The 15760-nt window shown below is 41.7% G+C and overlaps 2 protein-coding genes across 4 annotated transcripts in view; both read right to left on the bottom strand.

The window, feature by feature from the left end:
* ddx46 (DEAD (Asp-Glu-Ala-Asp) box polypeptide 46) overlaps positions 1 to 6982 on the bottom strand; it is an 800847-nt gene extending 793865 nt beyond the window's left edge. Inside the window, exon 1 of the mRNA XM_087299188.1 lies at positions 6892 to 6982. The gene's annotated coding sequence lies outside the window, so the exon portion shown is untranslated. The remainder of the gene's footprint in view (positions 1 to 6891) is intronic.
* The window catches only part of fstl4 (follistatin-like 4), a 204839-nt gene that overhangs the window by 79352 nt on the left and 109727 nt on the right, over positions 1 to 15760 (bottom strand). The gene's annotated exons all lie outside the window — the stretch shown is intronic.

Raw genomic sequence — 15760 nt, 5'->3', positions numbered from 1 at the left:
AACTTATCCAGCAAGTTTTTACGCAGCGGATGCCCTTCCAGCCGCAACCCATCTCTGGGAAACATCCACACACATATTCACACACACACACTCATACACTACGGACAATTTAGCCTACCCAATTCACCATGTGTTTGGACTGTGGGGGAAACCGGAGCACCCGGAGGAAACCCACGCGAACGCAGGGAGAACGTGCAAACTCCACACAGAAACACTAACTGAGCTGAGGATCAAACCAGCGACCCAGCGAACTTCTTGTTGTGAGGCGAACGTGCTACCTATTGTGCCACTGGATTGCCAGCACATACTTTACAATGTTTAATTATTTTGTGATATGTAACATAACAATGTAATATGTTAATAGTCGTGTGCATAGTCTAACAGAAATAAAGCATCAGGGCCATGCGAACCAGCAGTAATGCAGTGCCTTATATGAACATTTATGTAGCTTTCTGAATGGTAAATGTTTAGTTCACTGGTTCTCAAACTGTTGTACGTGTACCAGTGGCACGCAGGCTTCCTTCTAGTGGTAATCACTAATTAATAAAATTGACTTTAATAAGCTAAACCTTTTATTTTATTTTACATTTTTTAATGTTTGTTTTGTATTCTATCATTTGAAGCTAATGATTTGTGATGGTGGTTGGGGGCGTATTCCGTATTTTTATATTCCAATGTTGACTATAGTTTACTCACTTTTCTGACACATAAAGCCTACTCTAACGTGCAGTAAGCAGATCTAATTTCTAATTTAAATATGCAAATACAAATCATATATTTAAAATACAAGTTAATGTTTAGATTGCAAAAATATGCAAATAAGTCATAACATGTACCATATATTTCAAAATGTATCCAAAAGAGTTTATATATGAATATGATGATATTTATGAGCTCCAAGGAACATTTCCAGGTTTGATGAATAGGCTAATATATGATAATACTTTACATTTAAGCACAGTGGTTTTCTGTTTACTTTAAGAACAGTGACATTTTTGTTTAACTTTCAAAAGCACACGTTGATGTTTTATTTATAATAAAAGTGGCTGACGATAATATATACTCATAACAATAGGAATTAATCTCCCACGTTTTTGAACTGTGCAGAGCTGTAGCTGCTTAATTAAGCCTTTAAACTATAGAACAGGTGTCAAACTCAGTTCCAGAAGGGCCGCAGCTCTGCACAGTTGAGTTCCAACCCTAATTAAACACACCTGATCAAACTAATTGAGTCCTTCAGGTTTGTTTGAAACCTACAGGTAAGTGTGTTGGAGCAGGGTTGGAGCTAAACTGTGCAGGGCTTCGGCCCTCCAGGAATTGAGTTTGACACCCCTGCACTATAGTATCTCAATACTGGTCATTATAGTGATACTAAGAGAGACCTTTTTTTCTGAGGTGGTACTTGGTGAAAAAAGTTTGAGAACCACTGATTCAGTTCATGTATTTTTTGCACATGTCAACAGCTAAACATATCAGTTTTAAAAATAAAATGAAATAATGTGAATCATTGATGTGATTCAGCCAAGGCATATTTAATCGATTAGCAGCCCCAGCGCTCGTAACAGCTCTTTAATACAGATAACATGACTGTAGTTTAAACCCCTGCCTGCTGCGCTGCTGGATCTGCATGTAATCAGGCTAATTCAGTCCAGTTAAAGTCATATTTCTGACATAAGATAAACCCCATTCATTTGCATTTAGCACTTTCTGACAGTCTTTTTCTCAGCAGTGATGACGATGTCTCTGCAATCTGCATGATGAACATGATCAAAAGCTTCGGCATTAAAACACTTACTAAACACCAATCCTCTTGAAGGTACAGAAAAAAAAACTCTTCAGAAGTTACACGCACGTATGCTTTGAGTTCTCAGCCTGTGTATTAGTCAGAGAATCTGGCCCTTGACAGTAGTCAGTTTCTGTACGTATATAAGGTTATGAAAATACGGCTAATCCCTGTGGATAAATGTCACCAGAAGTGCTTCATATATTTAGGTCTCAACTAGTGTCTGCAATTATCCTGTCCTGTCAGGCATGGCATTTAAGATTAAAACACAGCATTCACAACTTCAGCTGTTATAAATACTGTAAACACACACTCGGGAGCGCACATGACAACAGCAGATCATAACAGTCTAAAACCAAACAGTGGAATTAAATAGTCAAATGAATCCTTTCTCTCATGCTATACGAAAAGTTTATGAAGCGTTAAAGAATTTATGTTATATTATATTGTATAACTATATTTAATGTATATCATTCAATGTTATATAAATGATTGTATACATAGCAGTGGAAGGTATTGAAGACATTGTCATGTGTTTTTTTTCCGTTGAATAATATTTCTAAAGGAGCTGTTGACATGGAATTGAAGCAGATTTTGTTAAAAACCCCAAACAAAAAGCATAAGCATATAAGTGTCGCTCCATGGTGCATTTGCTATTTAGATGGGACTTTGTAAGTGTAAAAACTGAACGCTTCACCAGCGAGAAAACAGTTAAACAGAGCATCTGCAGCGCGAGAATAAAGAATGAGCCTCCTCCAATCGGCCTCTTTACTTTACTTTTACTCTTTACTCCTTTACTCACTCCACTGAACACATCCATTAGCCCACATATTAAATTTAGTTTGTTAAGCACAAAGATTTGTGTCAAAACTATTTCTAAATTCATTTCTAATCTCCAGCAAAGGAATTAAATGAACAATAATAATGAAGTGTGGTCAGAAAACTGAGTTATATCCAAACACACGTCCTGTTCTTATGCCCCATATGCTGATGCAGACGCCTCCAAAACCCCACAGCTGGACACATCTACACTTGTGTTTATTAAGGCAGATATAAATCTGCATATAATCAATAATACTGATCATAATAATAATAACATTATGCAGATTGTCATGAATAAAAAAAAAAATGTAATCTGAACTGTCCCTTTAAAAAAAACACAAATACACAATCAACAGTTCTGCTGAAGGGAGCAGCTTTTCCTCAAGGACATCTGGCTCATATTTAGGCTTGTGAGCTCAGCAGAGATGCGTTATGATGGAGGATTGAAGTGTTTTCCGGATGATTCCAAGCGTCCAGTCTCTGCTGTTAGTCCATTTTAAAACTCTGGATCCTCCAAAGGCTGCAGGCTGAGTGCTATTGATTGAGTGTGAGAAGCGCTGAAGTGCACATACAGTGTCCTGCAGCAGAAAACCTGTCTAATCGAGTCTCTTAATCCATTTAGTGTCCTGACAGCCGTGCCATTGTTCCCCCTGCGCCAGGCGACTGTTCTGGGGTCAGGGAAATGTCAGGTGAGCCTACCAGTAGGTGTGTTTGGGGGAGAATGCACGCATCAATTGGACAGAGGACAGTTTTTGATTGTGTAACGTCAAGGAAAAAAGTTCAGCTACTGGTTAAGAGGAGGAGTTAGTGATGAAGGGGAGGAGCTGCTTAGAAAAGGGAGGGGCTACTGATGAAGGGGATGAGCTACTGATAAATGGGAGGAGTATGTGATAAAGGGAGGGGCTACTGATGAACGGGAGGAGCTGAGAATGAAGAGAGGAAATAAGTAAAATAAAAGGAGCACCGAATGAAGGGGAGGAGTTAGTGATAAAGGGGAGGAGCAGCTCAAAAAAGGGAGGGGTTAATAATGAAGAGGATAAGTTAGTGATAAAGGGGAGGAGCTGTTTAGGAAAGGGAGGGGCTATTGATGAAAAGGTGGAGCTGCAGATGAAGGGGAGGAGTTGGTGATACATGGAGGAGCTACTGATGAAAGGCGAGGGGTTAGTGGTGAAGGGGAGGAGCTGTGAATGAAGGGGAGGAGTTAGTGAAAAAGTGGAGAAGCTGTTTTGGGGAGGGGCTTCTGTTGAATGGGAGGAGTTACGTATGAAGCGGAGGAGTTAGTGATAATGGGAGAAGTTCATGATAAAAGTAGGCACTGATTAGAAAAGAGAGAGGCTATCTATGAAGGGGAGGAGCTTCTGATGAAGGGGAAAGGCAACTGGGAGGGGAGAGGTTTGTGTGGAGTGGGAGGAGCTACTTGTGATGGGGAGGGGTTAGTGATGAAGGGGAGGAGTTAGTGAGATAAAGGTAGGAGCTGCTTAGGAAAGAGAGGAGCTACTGTTGAAAAGTGAGGGTTAGTGATGAACTGGAGGAGCTGCGGATAAAGAGGAGCTGCTTGGGAAAAGGAGGGGCTACTGAGGAAGGGGAGGAGCTACTGATGAATTGGATGAGTTAGTGATAAAGAGGAGGAGTAGCTTAAGAAACGGAGGGGCTACTGATGAAGGGGAGGAGCTGCTGATGAATGTGATGAGTTAGTGATAAAGGGGAGGAGCCGTTTAGGAAAGGGAGAGGCTACTAATAAAGGGGAGGAGCTTCTGATAAATGGGAGGAGCTGCTGAGAAAGGGGAAGAGTTAGTGATATAGGGGAAGAGCTGCTTAGGAAAGGGAGGAGTTACTGTGAAACGGGAGGAGTCAGTAATGAAGATGGAGGATCTGCTTAGAAGAGGAACGGGTGTGTTGTTATTTAAGTGGTCAAAACTCCATCCGTCTGTAGATGTCAAATAGACGTCTCAATATCGCACACAGAGCCTCTGTACGGCAGTCGCTTATCTCTGGAGGGTCTTCTGGATGGATAAACGGCTACAGACGCGTGCAGAGATTCAGAGTCAGCAGGAGAGAGCAGAACTAATGAGGGATCTAATTAATAAATCAGCATTCACACACAGCTCAGGCTCATTCATTACTGTATGTGGGTCAAACCAGTCCCTCACTGTTGGACAAATCCTCACAGAACAAGCGCAGTTATGAATGAACACACACACACACACACACACACGCCTAATAGTTGATCTATTATTGTGTTGAACAGGTTAATTACCTGACACAGCACAACATTTAAGCAGTTTACTTCAACAGGCTGATATATCACATGTGAGAGTGTGAAGCAGGATTACACGTATGACGGGCGTTCATGAGGACACACACTACACTGAGTTCAAACCTCTCTCTTCAACACACACGTTTGATTACAAGACACTGATCAGGTTTCATTACCATGACTTTAGAGTTTATTAAAGCAAACGCATGCAAGTGTTTGTGCATTTGTGCATGTGTGTGCTTGTGTGTTCATGTGTGTGTTGTGTGTGTGTTTGTACACGTGTATTCATGTGTGTGCTTTTGTGCATTCTAATGTGTGTGTGTCTGTGTGTGCATGCTAACTCATGCTTGAGTGCATGCTTGTGTGTGTGTGTGCACATGGTCATGCTTGTGTGTGTGTGTGTTCTCTCAGCCTCCTTCATCTCCTCCTAATGGAAGTGTAGAGTGTGAGACAGTGTTGTGTGTGTTTGTAAAGAGCTCCTCTTCCCTCATTGTGCTGAGATTATCCAGACGACTGATGATGAGGAGGGAGAGATGAAGCTGCTCGGGGGAAACATGTGTTCATATTATCAGTCCGAGCACATTTCCCCCCGTCTCTCTGCGTAATGGAGCGCTCCGTGCCACAGCATTAATGGAAGGAGCTAAAGAGCTGAAGGCTGGAGGGGGAGATATTTATGGGAGAGCGTTTGGGACAAAACACACTGAAACACGCGCATCGGAGTATACGTGTGCTACGAAACACACCTGCAGCGTCTTCAGTGGGATGACACACACTCAAACACTTGAAATGAAATATACTAAACACTTGCGCACATATTGAGCATCCTTAAATACACACTACTTATATGAGGCCGTTTGTGTGTGCGTGAGTGCGAGGGTTTGTTCGCATGTTCTAGTCTACATTCTCAGATGTGTGTGTGTGTGTGTGTATTCTCGTGTGTATTTGTTTGTCCTTGTGTGTGAGAGAGAATCTGTGTGTGTGTGTGCGAGTGTTTGTGTGTGTGTGTGTGTGTGCATACGTGTGTGTGTGTGTGTGTGTGTGTGCATGCATGTGAGAATGCATGCATGCAAGGGTTTGTGCGTGTTCATGTGTACATTCTCATGTGTGTGTATGCATGTGCATCCTTTTGTGTGTCAATCAGCCGGATTATTAATGTATAATTAGACCACACACACAGATGAAAGCAGACACATTTCCATCCTGAACACACATACACACACTCCCGCACACACACTCCTGACGCAGACTTTCTTAAAGTGAGATCTCACAGCGGAGGCGCAAATGAAGTGGCAGAACAGAAATACAGACGTCAAAGTCAGTGTCTCCTGATTCTCACAAGCGTCTGCGGCTCCGCGTCTCTCCACAGGCTGTCAATTGCTCCTCCGCAGGCTCTCCCGGGACCGCAGATTTCACTCAATTATTCCAGAGGGAACGTCCCACGTGAAAACACACACGTCCAATTAACACAGCACACGGAGAACTCGTCTTACATGTGTCTGTCTGCAATATCTGTGACAGCAAACACCTCCAGAGGCATACTGAGAGCAAATCTTTAAACATTTCACAACAAATGACTTCAACCTGGACAAACACAGACAACACAACAGCCAAAACACACAAACACACACACACAAACACACACACACACACACACATCGCAGGACATAACTGATATTCTGCTTTTCCCACAGTCTCATTAATCATGAGTGTATTAAAGATGTTAAAGACTGGATGACCAACAATTTCCTTCTCTTAAACTCAGAAAAAACAGAAATATTACTCATTGGGTCTAAATCCTGTTCACAGCAGATCTTAATCTACAATTAGAGTGATGCAGAGTTAGCGTTAGCTCTACTATAAAAGATCTGGGGTCATATTAGACAGCAATCTAACTGCTGAAAATCATATATCCCATGTCACAAAAACTGCCTTCTTTCATCTGAGAAATATCGCTAAATTATGAAGCATGCTATCCATCTCTGATGCAGAATACCTAGTCCATGCTTTTATGACCTCTAGGCTGGATTACTGCAATGCTCTGTTTGCCAGCATCCTCTGCCAGAGTTCTTACCAGGTCAAGAAAATATGATCATATCACCCCAATTTTACCCTCCTTACACAATTTTAAAATATTACTTGTTACCCAGTGGCGCAAAAAGGGGGTATGCAGTATATGCGGCGCATAGGGGCGCCACACATGGGGGGGCGCCGTTGTGCCAAAACTATTTTTTAAATTATCCTTATTAAAAGTTTCAAATAATAAAAATAAATAAATATGTTTTGTTTTGCATTTTAAACGAATATAATATTGTTATATTTTAATTCAAAATCATTTAACACAATGACATGCAGTCACACAGCCTAAAGTGTTCATGTAGATGTAACGGTTTAGATTTGTTTTTATTTTTATCAAAATAAACTGTCAAATCATACATAATGTCAAAAGTTATAAGATTAATCTGAAAATTTGTCTTCATTTATTATTAATTAATTAATATAAAATAATTAGGGATCACACAAAATTTGAACCCGCATACCCCTCAGTAAATGTGTAGTTGCGCCCCTGTTCTTACCTACAAAGCTTTAAATAATCGAGCTCCTGTTTATCTAACCAACCTTCTGTCTCGATACAGTCCATCCCGCTCTTTAAGATCTCAAAACTCAGGGCTTCTGGTTGTACTTAGAATAGCAGAGTCCACTAAAGGAGGTCGAGCCTTCTCATTTATGGCTTCTAAACTCTGGAATAGCCTTCCTGATAATGTCCGAGGCTCAGACACACTCTCGCAGTTCATAACTAGATTAAAGACCTATCTTTTTAGTAAAGCATACACATAGCGGTATGATGCATGAGTGTGCCCCACGCATCTCGTTTATATACACTATGAACAGCAGCTACACTAATTATTCTCGTTATTCTCTATTTCTACCTGGGGATTCTTATCCCGAGGCCGCCAGACTATGCAGCGCCACTGATTCAATCCAAGGCCTGTGAAGAGATGATCCCAAGGTTCCCATAATCCCGGACCAGGCCGTATCCTGAGCAGCTGCTGTGGTGGTCATGGAGGAGTGGAGAGCATGAGACTGATTCCTGTGACGCTCCAGGGACAGACGAGTCTTTTCTGCAACCCAAGCTCATTCTGGACACGTAGCCCCGCGGATGTTTTTGGGGACCGCGATTTACGTGGCCGGAGGTACGTATGGCCCCATTTTGTTTTTTTTATCAAGCGAACGCTGCGGGGCGGCTCCTCCTCTTCGCACTCGCCGGCTGACGGCTCGCCTCCGTGTGGAGGGCTTTCCCGCCTCAACCAGTTTGTCCGCTTAGTTCGCAGCGTTACGTCGGCGGAGTGGAGGCCCGGAGGGAGGAGGAGCCGGCCACGGCGATGACCGGGATCGAGTCCGGGGAAGAGTGGTTCCAGAAATCAGGTAAGATGAAAAACAGAATCCAAAAAAAAAAAGCGAATGAGTTCGCGACTCGGTGAGATCCAAAAACACGGTCAAAATCAGACGAGAGCTTTTGCTTTTTTTTCTGGACGGCTTTTGCAAATCGTCACTTGGGTTTAGGGAAGGAGGAGGAGGGCAGCTGGGTCGGCCGATTGGCCGCCCGGTCAATCGTTCAGTCGTTCAGCCAGTCAGTTGGACGAATGGCCGCTCTACAGCGGCCTCCGGCGGCTTTTCACGCGAGAACAGAGCGGGCGCAAATGGCGCACACTCCCGAGAGGCGTCAGAGACGCGATAAAGCACGCACAGCGGCCTCTTGCGGATTCACGAAAACAAAAACTGCTCGAATACGTATCTCCCAGGACGTATTTCGCGGTCTCCAGAAACGTCCATGGGGCTACGTTTCCATAATGAGCCCGGGTTGCTTTTCTGACATCCAGCATCCTCCAGCCTCCAGCGCCTGGAATGCAGCTCTGCACAAGACGTTTGGCCATAGGAGATATGGTTGTGCCCAACTGAGCCTGGTTTCTCTCGAGGTTTTTATCTTTCATGTTCGCCAATTGGTGAAGTTTTTTCCTTGCCGCTGTCGCCACTGGCTTGCATAGTTCGAGACTTGTGGAGCTGCAGATGGATGGATTACTCTTCAGTGTTTGGACTCTCAGCAGTGAAAATTAAACCACATTGAACTGAGCTAAACTTAAACACTGAAAACTGGACTGACACGGCTTTAATTCACCATAATCTTCTATGTGAAGCTGCTTTGACAATCGACATTGTATAAGCGCTACAGAAATGAACATGAACTGAATTAATCTTCTGCATGCTCTACACTAGTTAGCTCTTAGTTAAACACAGTGTTTTGTGCTTCAGTGTTTGTGTGGGTCGGCTGAGCTGATGTTAAACTGCATTTTCGTTGTTTATCAAACTCCAAAACACAATTACACCCTCGCCTGGGTCATTTTATGGCCAACATAAGCAGTTATTGATGTCACACGAGCACCGCAGGTTGCAGATCAATGAGACTCAAACACAAAACTAGCTCTGCATTAATCCACATTCATTTCAGCAGAGTAAGTAACGGGCAGCTTTACAGAAATCTGACATCATCTGACACTTCAGCTTCTTTTAATGATCTGATAAGCTGAGTCAGGTCAGATTATGGAGAAAACTTGCAAACCATAATAATGCATTTACGGCCATTTCTACTTTCTGCTGTAAAATGACTACTAAAACATTATTACACGGCTTCCTGGAATCCTTAATTCTCATTGGTCAATCTCAACATTCTCCGATATAACATTTCAAGAGTTCACCCTTAGCTGATGATTGATTATAAAGCTTGTTTGGCATGCTGTCCCGGGAGAGAGCCCTGAGCTTATAAGATCCTCGATCCCGGGGCTCCCTCCCGTTTGCAAGGCAAGAGGGGAGTTTGAGCTTAGGTAGATGTGGAGAACTCCCCTGCTGTAGTAGCTCATGAACAGATAGTGATCGCTCTTAAGAGAAAACTACTTACGAGGAGCATGTCTGGTGCCAATTTGGAATAGTCAATTAACTTCAGCTGCATGTTTGTGGATGATGGGAGAAAACCAGGGAACCCGGGGGAAACCCACAGGAGCACGGGGAGAACGTGTAAACTCCACACAGATACGTCAGCTGGCTTAGTAAGGACTAGAACCAGTGATGTTTTTGCTGTGAGGCAACAGTGCTAACCACTGGGCCACCGTGCCACCCATCTAGGAAAGGAGGAGGAGTAGGGGTGGAAGGGAGGATTCTTCAAAACGAAGATGGCTGTCATATGAAACTAATAGTCTTTATAGTGGCTTAGGAATCGTCTGATTGGTAAATCATGAATTGACAAATGCAGGACCGGCTGTGATCAATCATGAGCATGTGATCCTCTCGACATTAGTTTATAAATAAACTTCACTTAATTTAAATTTCCTTCCGCTTATTTCCTTACTTATCAGGGGTTGCCACAGCAGAATGAACCGACAACTATTCCAGCACATGTTTTACACTGCGGATACCCTTCCAGCTGCAACCCAGTACTGGGAAACACCCATACACACTTATTCACAACGGCCAACTTAGTTAATCAATTCCCCTATAGCGCATGTGTTTGGACTGGGGGAAACCATTAATATAGACTATTGTTCACATCTATAACACACAATAATTTCCACATTTAAAATCAAAAATATGTTTACAGAGCTCTGGGATTAGTTGTTTTGGAAAATATAAACAGAAGTTTCAATATAATGCCAACATATACTCTGATTTACTGCAAATGTCATATTCATAACGCTGGAATTGCTCATGTGCACACATTATTTGAGTTTTGAATAATCCTCAACGCAATCCAACATCAGGGAAGTTTTTATTTCTATCTATTTCTACTTTTGTTGGTCCTGCAGCCTCGGCCATGATGAAAAACACTCAGTGTCTGAGTTATTTGATTCCTTGGGACAAATCACTGGAGTCCAGCAGGAAAAACACCAACAATCACATCACACACAGCCAGTCAAGCATCACTGAAGTCATTGTGTGTGTGTGTGTGTGTGTGTGAGTGTGTGTGTGTGTGAGTGTGTGTGTGTGTGTGTGTGTGTGTGTGTGTGTGTGTGTGTGTGTGTGTGTGTGTGTGTGTGTGTGTGTGTGTGTGTCTGTGTGTGTGTGTGTGTGTGTGTGTGTGTGCAAACAGACCGAATCCATCTACACACTCTTCTGAGCGCGTGTGTTTTGTGATTGAGTGTCAAGTTGCAATTGCAGTGTGTGCTGGCATTAAGCGCTACACAACAGAAGTAAAAGCAGTCATCAAAGACACACGTTTACCAGCTCCAGCGATGCATTTCAAGCCCATCACCGCTGGACTTCAAATAGGACTCCTGCTGTGCAAATGATGTCCATCTGTTTGATCTTATTTTGATGGTAAACAAACCTTATCATACAGTGTTTCCATCACACAGACTGTAGTCATTGAGTTCAAATGATTCTCCTCTGGACCGCAAGCTTTTCTTGCTCTGAGTTTTTGTCTTGTTTTTAAATCAAGACGGATTTTATAGACAAGTAGAAACTGTTGTTTTGTTTTTAGAAGCAATTTCTAGACAAGAAGAAGATACTGAGATTTTCCTTAAAGGGCAGCTATGATGAAAATCATCTTTTGTAAGCTGTTTGGACAGAACTGTGTGTAGTATAGTGTGTCCACAGTCATGTTGGGGTGATTTAGAGACAATAAATCTCTTTTTTTTTTTAATTAAACATTTTTCCAAACCCCTCCCATTTTGAGGCCCACCGCAACATTGGAGTGTGGTTTCCCCGCCCACTGAATTGATTGACAGCCCTGTATAAACATTAAGGTTGGGCGATGTCGATCAATTTGACATAGTATGATATCTAATGTGTAACATCGCAATGGATGATGACATCGTCATCGTAGGCATCGGGGAATTAGATTTTTATGAATAATTAATGAATTAATGACATGTAAATGCTTAATTAGGGTAATTAGGGTAAAGTTAGGGTAATTAGGCAAGTCATTGTATAACAGTGGTTTGTTCTGGAGACTATCCAACACTAATATTGCTGAAGGGGTGAATAATATTGACCTTAAGGGGTGAATGTGTGGCTTAAATAGTGTGTGTAATCAGTCTTTGACAATCCTCAGGTGGTGCGAGTGCAATCAGTCTAAATGAGGAAGCAGGTGTGTGGGCGAAGAGCATGTATGAAGTTGAAGTCCATTTACAAACACATTTGTAGTTCTGTGAGAATGTTTTCCAGCAACATCTGGTGGTTGGATCTCGCTGGTTATCATGACACACGCCAAACACATTTTGCGTCCTATTTGCGCTGGGTGTATGATATGGCCTGATAACAGTATGTATCTAGCGTGTTTTTGTGGTGTAAAATGGTTTTATAGCCTTTATAGAAACAGAAAACTATTGATTTTTTTCTAATGTTTAGAAAAATCTTGCAGACTTCAAGATATAAAAAAAATAATAAAAATGTTTAGACCTGTTTTTGACCCATAAGTCAGCAGCTGGGTTAAGTTAAGCTGTGAGGAAAGTTGCATAATCAACACACCGATCATTGAAACCATGATTTTTGGCACCTTTGCTAGCAAGGGCATCATCAGGGAGCTTTCTCAGAATACAGTATGCCAGTGTAGTCCTGTTGTTTGTACACTCATTCAGGGTTGTGTGGTCCTGTCATCTCTGCCCTCTCGTGTCCGACACCATGATGATTTCCTTCTGTTCCAGCATCTGCGGCTTTCAGACTCTGTCACCTTACATGAACATGAAGGCACCCAGGTCTGATCCTTGCAGCACACCGCCACATGATTTAATAAGCCAATGACACCTTCACTTTGCTGCCGCTCTTCCTAAAACAGATCTCCTCCTCTAGACGAGTTATGCATTTTGCCGGGTGCTGTGCCAACCCCAGACACCGGTGAATAATGCATATCTCAATAAGTAATGTAGCAGCGACCCGGAGGGAATTCTGACCAGATGCCGGTACACCTGCTGATGCATCGAGTTGTCACGCTTGTTTGCTTTCATTTATGAGTGCAAGTAAACAGCTTTAAGATTCATCTCTGACGTGCTGATGATCTCCTCCACAATTCCAGACGCTCTTAGTATTTCAAGCTGCTTTGCTCTGTCGGTAAAGCATTGCACTGCAGATGTTGTGCATCTGAGAAAACTGCATCATCATTGCACTCCACTTATTTGTATGCATTCTCTTTTCCACTCTTATGTGTGAACAGCTTGTAATGAAACATAAAAAACAAGACCTTGCCTGACTTTCTAGGGTATCTATGCAAGCATGTAGATGGATTTTTATGTGCCAGACTTAAAAAGATCTGAGGTTTATGCTCTCAAGAGGCTTTCTTCTGCTCCATGACATAGGATTAAAGATTATAATGTTCAGGATAGAAGTGATATGGTGGTTCAGTGGTTAGCACTGTCGCCTTAGAGCAAGAAGGTGGCTGGTTTGAGTCTCGGCTGGGTCAGTTGGCATGTTCCCTCTGTGTTGGTGTGGGTTTCCTCTGGGTGCTCCGGTTTTCCCCGCACGCTCAGAAACAAAGGTACGCGGGCTGTCACTGGGTTGGTACCTAAAAGGTCCATGTTAGTACCTCAAGGGTACCTGAAAAGTACAAAAGTGTTCCTCTTAAAATATTTAGGTACTAATATACACTTTTAAAGTACCAATATGGACCCTTTACAGTGCAGTATGGTCTGCATTTATGTCCATTTCCACCGTCAAAGTAACCAAAAAGTCAAACCGTATCATACCACTTTTTGGCAGCCTTTCCAACAGAACTGTCCTGAAAAGGTGGTGCTAGACTGACCGATACTGGTTTGGTATTGATTAACAAGCCAGGGTGAATGACGACACAAAAAGCGACATTTTTAGAGACATGACACACTGACACAGTGCAGCAATAAACCACGACTGACCCAAGCTCAAACCAACCCTGTATCTGTGTGTGTCAAACAGTCACATGCAAAGAAACAAGAACAGGATCTGGTGTATGCTTGGATGGGAATGTATTCACTGACGGCTCAATTCAACTCATACGTCTTGTTTGGCATTGGATACCTCTGGTAAGAAAGGGCAGTGTACAAAATCAACGAGATGTAAAGTAGTGAAGTGGAAGAAAGAGAGTACGGCATTAGCAAAGTACGACTAGCTAGGACTCAGAGTCAGATTGGTCATATATACTGCATCTGTAAATAATCGCAGCTTATAGCATGTTCATATATGAAACCAGTGGACAAACCAGTAGAACAAATCTGATGTAAATCTGATTCAATGCTAGGTTTCAAATGCAAAACTCTTAATTCAAATTGTGTTCATCACAGTCATGCACAGTATGATATGCTCGCGACCTTGAAATAGTAATAACAATAACCAAATAAAACAATGCGAATGACAAGAATGGAATCTAAACTATGGAGAAACAGGAGATATGCAATAGAAAATAAAACAAATATTAAATAATTAAAGACTTTCGATATAGAGTATGCGGCTGTAATGTTAATGTGTATATTTGCCATTAAACTGGGCTGTCCTGTCAACAAGTGTAAGGTCTAAGGTCAGGGCCAAAAAAAAATTACCTCAGAGAGAATTATCATATTTAAGTTCAGGAATTTTTAAGTATACAGCCAAAACAAAACATTGTAATAACTTAATGATTGCACACAGCAATGAACCATGGCTAATCTGCTGTATGTCCTCCATTGTTGTCCATTTGCATTTTGCATATAAAAAAATAAACATGTGGCTATTTGTGCTCACTTGCTGTGTGTCTATATTTGAAATAACATGACATGATGTCATATTGATGTTGTACCCCGAACTCATGGGGACGTTGAGTTTTGTTTGGAAATAAAAATCAGGTTAATATCAGAACCCAATGTCAGGCCAACATCAATGTCCAACATCCAAAATTAACCTAAAATCAACCAAATATCAACGTCTAATCATGTTACATCTTGACACTGTGTGGACGTTCCCACTATGACATCTATCAGATGTTAGATTTTGGTCATTTTTTCCAACACAACCTAAAATCAACTAAATATCAACGTCTAATCATGTTACATCTTGACACTGTGTGGACGTTTCCACTATGACGTCTATCAGATGTTAGATTTTGGTCATTTTTTCCAACACAACCTAAAATCAACCTAAAATCAACTAAATATCAACGACTAATAACGTTACATCTTGACACTGTGTGGACGTTTCCACTATGACGTCTATCAGATGTTAGATTTTGGTCATTTTTTCCAACACAACCTAAAATCAACCTAAAATCAACTAAATATCAACGACTAATAACATTACATCTTGACACTGTGTGGACGTTTCCACTATGACGTCTATCAGATGTTAGATTTTGGTCATTTTTTCCAACACAACCTAAAATCAACCTAAAATCAACTAAATATCAACGACTAATAACATTACATCTTGACACTGTGTGGACGTTTCCACTATGACGTCTATCAGATGTTAGATTTTGGTCATTTTTTCCAACAAAACCTAAAATCAACCTAAAATCAACCAAATATCAACGTTTAATCAAGTTACGTCTTGACACTGTGTGTACGTTACCACTGACGTCTATCAGATGTTAGATTTTGGTCATTTTTTCCAACACAACCTAAAATCAACCAAATATCAACGTAATTTGGACATCCCCTGATGTCATGATCTAAATCCAGCCTAATATTAACGTCTTATGATGTTGTGTGCTTGATGGGTTGAGTTCACAAAAGATGCATGAACAGCCCCTACTGCTTTCTGCGTACATGCCTACCACATACGCGTGCTGTAAGCAGTGTAAATGCGCGCCAGGATTCTCCTTACTGAAATGTACTGTAATGTGCTAAACTGAACTGTCCCGCTCAGTGTAAAAGAGCCATTAGATCTCCCAGAGCAGGTTCAGTTTCATTAGA

The sequence above is a fragment of the Danio rerio genome, chromosome 21 (genome assembly GCF_052040795.2).
Source record: "Danio rerio strain M-AB ecotype USA chromosome 21, GRCz13ab, whole genome shotgun sequence".
In the NCBI taxonomy this organism is placed as follows: domain Eukaryota; kingdom Metazoa; phylum Chordata; class Actinopteri; order Cypriniformes; family Danionidae; genus Danio; species Danio rerio.
This window is presented reverse-complemented; position numbering and strand designations above follow the sequence as displayed.